Source organism: Triticum dicoccoides, chromosome 7A, assembly GCF_002162155.2.
Source record: "Triticum dicoccoides isolate Atlit2015 ecotype Zavitan chromosome 7A, WEW_v2.0, whole genome shotgun sequence".
Taxonomy (NCBI): Eukaryota; Viridiplantae; Streptophyta; class Magnoliopsida; order Poales; family Poaceae; genus Triticum; species Triticum dicoccoides.
Genome location: NC_041392.1, coordinates 673,649,434 through 673,655,292, shown reverse-complemented (window position 1 = coordinate 673,655,292; position 5,859 = coordinate 673,649,434).

The following is a 5,859-nucleotide window of genomic DNA, read 5'->3' as shown; positions in this document are numbered from 1 at the left end:
TCTATGTAGAACCATTCCGAGGGCCAGTCTTCGGACGCCTTCTTTGGGGTTCCGGACAAATATCCGGTCCCGGCGATGCGCCACACTTTGGCTCCGCCCACTTGATACATTGACCCCTCCTTAGAGCGGGGCACAAGGCAAAATAACCTTTTCCATAGCCCGAAATGAGCCTCAATGCCCAAAAACAGCTCGCAGAGGGCTACGTAGCCCGGAATATGCAATACGGAGGCTGGCGTGAGATTGTGTAGCTGGAGGCCGTAGAACTCCAGCAGCCCCCAGAGGAATGGATGGATTGGAAACCCGAGCCCCCTTATTAGATAGGGGACAAGGCATACCCGCTCTCCTTTGGAGGGATTGGGGGCACTCTCCGCTTGCTTTCCGCCATTATAGATGGCAAGACCGGCTCGAACCGGGACCATGTAGGCCGGGGGGAGGAATCCCTTGGTCTAGAGCGTCACTAGCTCGCTATGCGGGATGGAGCATCTCTCCCAGTACCCAGGCTGAGGGCTGGAAGGGCGAGAGGAGTAGTTGCGATGGCTGGCCATGGTGGAATGGGCCTTTGTCGGATGCGCTCTGATGAACACTCGCGAAGGGGGGAAGATGTGGTTTGGATCTAAATCCTTGTCCCCTTAAATAGGGGAGCTCATTTACGTGGCTAAGGGTGTGAATGTAAAAACACTCGGACTTTTCATATTGGTTTGACACATCGGAAGCGGCCATTATTGGGCGTAGAAGCCAAGGAGCGCAACATTTACAAGAAACCGGACTTTATTCAACAGGTACACGGAATTTGGGGGAGAACCCGCCTTGCAATGTCGAAGACAATCTGTGCGCCGGACTCATCGTCAATGAATGTCAGGACCCCGACTCGATGTCACATCGATCTAGCCGGTAACACCTCATATCACTTTGCGGCCTCACGCACGGTATCCCCACGGGTGTCGCCTTACCTTTGCCCGGGACCGTTTGCGCCTTTTGGCTCACGTATATGATAGTGTCGCTAGCATCCATATGATAAGGAGCCCGGGCTGACATGACTAGTCATAAACCCAAAGTGGCACAGACTTACAGGGACAGGCATTCATGACCCAGCTTCGAACGTGTCGGTCATCAGCAAGTGGGTCCAGGCTGTAGCACTGGGCTAGCAGGACTCCGGTAAACCGGGCTGTAGCGGGCTAACAGGACTCCGGTACTCAAAGCGTGACATTTCCCCGAAGGGACAGACACAGGAACGAAGAAGGACACATGCCGGCCAGCCTAAGTGTTCCAGAGCAGTAGCAAGCTACCATGGCTCAGCGGTAACACTAGGAGACATTTCCCGGTAAGAGAGGCTACTAAAGATAAACAACTAGATAGTCAGATCCCACACATACCAAGCATTTCAATAACATACACACAATATGCTCGATATGTGCAATACAACATGGCATCACAAAATGACTCTACGACTCAAGTAGTTCATTCAATAGGCTCCGAGGAGCGAGACATTACAAACATGGGTCTCATGACCCAACAATCAGAGCATACAAGTCAAAGCACAAGCGGAAGCTATCATGTCTGAGTACAGACATCTATAAGTGAAAAAGGCTGAGAAGCCTGACTATCTATCAGATCCTGCCGAGGGCACAAGATCGTAGCTGAGGTATCAAGCTAAACGTCGAAGTCCACACGAAACTACTAGTGAGACCGAAGTCTCTCTGCAAAAACATAAAATAGGCAAACGTGAGTACAAATGTACCCAGCAAGACTTACATCAGAACTAACTACATATGCATCATTGTCAACAAAGGGGTGGTGGGGTTTAACTGCAGCAAGCCAGCTTTGACTCGGTGGCTATCCTAACTACGACTACAAGCGACTCTTTTGAGGTGGCGCACACGAGTCCACATATTCACCATATCAATACACCACTATGGATCCGCTCCCGTCTCCCTACGAGAACGCCATCCATAGCACTCACGCTTATCTTGTGTATTTTAGAGTATCCACTTTCACTTGTCTATGAACTATGCAAGGGGTCCAAGTTTCCATATCCGAGGAATCCGGCTATTCGAATAGATGATGTTAACCCTGCAGGGGTGTACTTCTTCACACACGCTCTCGCCACATACCGCCCTGTACACGTCATGTACCTCGGCAACCTTCAAGCGGAAGCCGGGCGAGGGAGTCGGCCACGACCTGACTAACCGAACAAGTCTCTAGTCCAGGTTTATCGCCTATTCAGGTTCCATCCGCAAGGAGATCCGGCCGGGGTGTCGCTTACGGCCCCAAACGATGTGTGCAGGGTTCCCAAGCCCACCAACCGGGTGCCACTTGGTACACCGTGCCACTGTGCCTAGTCTGTCCCAAGCCCACCTGTACCGGGTGCCACTTGGTAGACTACTAACACTACCTACAAACACCAGAAACTAGTTGCAACTCCTGGACAGAGATCAAGTTGATTAATAAGTCGAGAGGGCTTGGAGCGCCCGGAGCCCAATGTGTGGTAGTAACTGATCATGGATCACAAACACAGAACTCAGTTCCTGAGGACGGCTGCAATGAGACAACCCACCATGTACTCCTACATGGCCTCTCACCGCTACCTTTACCAAATCGTGTTCACACACTTAGCTCACACACAGTAGGACATGTTCACACGCCTCTCATTCATCCCCGATGAATCAGACCTGACTCAACTCTAAGCAGTAGCAGGCATGACAAACAAGCATGAATGAGTAGGCACAACAGGGCTCAAACAACTCCTACTCATGCTAGTGGGTTTCATCTATTTACTGTGGCAATGACAGGTCATGCAAAGGATAAAGGGTTCAGCTACCGCAGCAAGTATCAAATATGTCGTTGTTGTCCTAATGCAGTAAAAGAGAGCAGGAGCGAGAGAGTGGGATTTTTATCGGAATGAACAAGGGGTTTTGCTTGCCTGGCACTTCTGAAGATAACATTGAGTCTTCATCAGTGTCAACGATCACATCATCGGTATCACGTCTATCGAGAGGGGACAAATACCGGCAACACAGAAAGAAACACAATCAATGCAATGCACAATATGATGCATGATCATGACATGGCAAAATGAATGTGTTTTGAGCTAATGCATCTAGCAACAAGTTAAATGGGGTTGGTTTGAATACAAGATTCAAATTTAACTCCATATGTGATTATTTAAATGCCCTCTATATGATTTGTGCTAAACAGCAGCTATAAGTTGTTCTAACATGCATGAAAATGGTACAGATGGATTCTTTGAATTTTTCTGATAATTTTTCATATATAAATTATTTCATTTGGAGCTACGGTTAATTTTCTATGATTTTTAGAAGTTTTAGATATTTTCTGGAATTTTCTGATTTATTTTAAATCCAGAAAATCATTTAATGCGTCAGCATGACATCACCTTGATGTCAGCAGGTCAACAGGGTGCCTCCAGGTCAAACCTGACGTGTGGGGGCCACACGTCAGTGACACAGGGTTGTTTAACCCACTGACAGGTGGGGCCGGGTCAAAGGCCACGTCAGCACGGTCAAGCTGACGCGTGGGGCCACTGTGATTAATCTAAACTAACAGAAGTTTAAGCCGTGGTTAATTAAGGGCGTGGGGCCACTGTCAGTGTCACAAAGTGGTGGTTAGTGGCTAATTAAGCCAGCCACGTCGCTGGCCACCGGAGTTCGGCCGGCGGCGACCCGGAACGCGGCGGAAGTTCACCGGGGTTGCGCTACGGGCGACGGCTGGACGCGCGAAGGGCACCAGAAGGTAGCCCGTGCCCGTGCGCATCTAGGGGGGCCAACGGGAGGTGCGGGGGTGGCCGGGGTTCGCCGGAATGGAGCCCGAGGCGGCGCCGGAGTTCGGACCTCGGCGAAAACGGCGTTGTGGAGCACGGGCGAGTGAGGTAAAGCACTGCGCAGCCTCCTGGAGTCACCACAAGCTCGGTGAGATGCACGGGCGTGACCCGTTCGAGCTCAGGCCACGGCGGCGACATGGTCAGCGGCGGCCGGAGTTCGGCCGCGACGGGGCTATGGCCTAGAGCTCGCAAACGCGAGGGGAGAGAGAGGGGTTCTGCACGGAGGCTCACCGCGGAGCTGTAGGGAGGGTCAGTGGGCTCGGGGGCGCGCCGGAGTGGCCGAATTCGACGGAGACGGCACCGGGGCCGAAGCTCGGAGATGATGACGATGGCGGCTGCTTGGGGCCCTTCCGGTCACGTGGCTCGGTGAGGGGGTTGGCGACGAGGTGCAGGAGCTCGGGAGCACGTCGGAGAGGGGAGGGGGTGGCCGTGGCTACGCAGGCGATGAGCGGCGGCAACGGGCTCCGCTCGGGAAGGGAGCAGAGAGGGGAGGGAGGTCCAGAGAGCGAGGGAGAAGTGAGAGGGGGTCGGGGAGGCGCGTGGCGTCGTCCGGGGCGTCGCTGGGGAGGCCAGGGAGGAAGCAGGAGGTGGCCGAGCAGGGTGGAGGTGGCGCGCGCGGCGGTGTCGCGGTGTCCGTCCTCCTGGCAAGGAGGAAGACGACAGGGGAGGGGGCGGCGGTGGGCTGGGCCAGCGGGAGGAGCTGGGCCGGCTGGGCTGGACAGGTAGGCGCCAGGTAGGCTCTGTTCCTTTTATATATTTCTGTTCTGTTTCTTTTATTTTATTTTATTTTGCCACTGTTTTCAAATTCAAAATAATTTCCTACAGTGCCAAAACATTCTGAAATATTTTATGTTACCTCTCTGGACTATTCCAAAAGTACATAAAACATTTCAAAGCATTTGAAAATATATTCATTATATATTATGAGTATATCCCCAAATTCAAAATAGATTATTGATTTAAATTCAGAGACCAAATAATTCCTTAAAAATATTCCAGAATTTTGGTTTGATATATAACTCTTGCCAAAATTCACAAAACTATTTTTAGGGCATTTTGGATTCACAGAATGCAATTTAAAGGGTACTTGCCCTTCTTTTAATTAGGGTTTTGAGGCTTCTGAAAATTCCCCAATTCAAATTTCATTTGAAATTAAACATGATGCAGCAACCAAGCTAGTCCAAGGCCAGGGTAAAGCTAGGGATGTGACAACTCACCCCCACTAAACAAAAATCTCGTCTCGAGATTTAGGCGTAGGGTAAGGTGAAGGTAACGCAGACTAGTATAATCTTCACGATCCAGGTTGCACTTCAAATGAACGTTGATTTGAACACCATCTTTGTCTTGTCGTCTTGCTCTGAGAACTCCAGCTAAACATGACAAGAAGAGAAAAGGAAAACTCTGGAAGGATCGAACTTCTCTATGGTCGAACAACTCACGGAATGAGACATAGAACCATCTCTCGGTTGAGACACGAGATACACATCAAGAGGGGTGGAAAGAAACGGATGACGAAGGTTCACTAGGTAGACAACAATTCCACACTTAAGCAGGTGGTAAACGATTGTCCACGTAGCGAGGAGTTAAGTTGACATGACACCATAATGATGCACCTTAGGGAAGGTGACTCATAGAAATATCCCCTTAAGTGGCAAAAAGAATTACCTTTGATTCAAAGATCATTGAAACTCTTTAAACCAGCCTAAGACAATTCTCGAGCGATCGTTTGGAGGGGGTCGGTAGAATGGCAAACTCAAACTTGGATGATGTGGATTACCTTGTTGAAGACAACGTAATGGATGAATTTTGCTTATCACCGAAAATGGAAGAGACCCATGGTAGAATGGCACATTGGCGGTGCAAGCTAGGAACAAAATGCAAATGCTAGGAATGATTCTGGTAACTGGGGAAGAACCCAACAATAAAGAGTGAATTCACTGTTTGAATAGGTGATAGCATTACCGAGGAAACTGAGAGCATCCCAGTTAGTGCCGATGATAACACCTAGCGCTTGTGCGTGC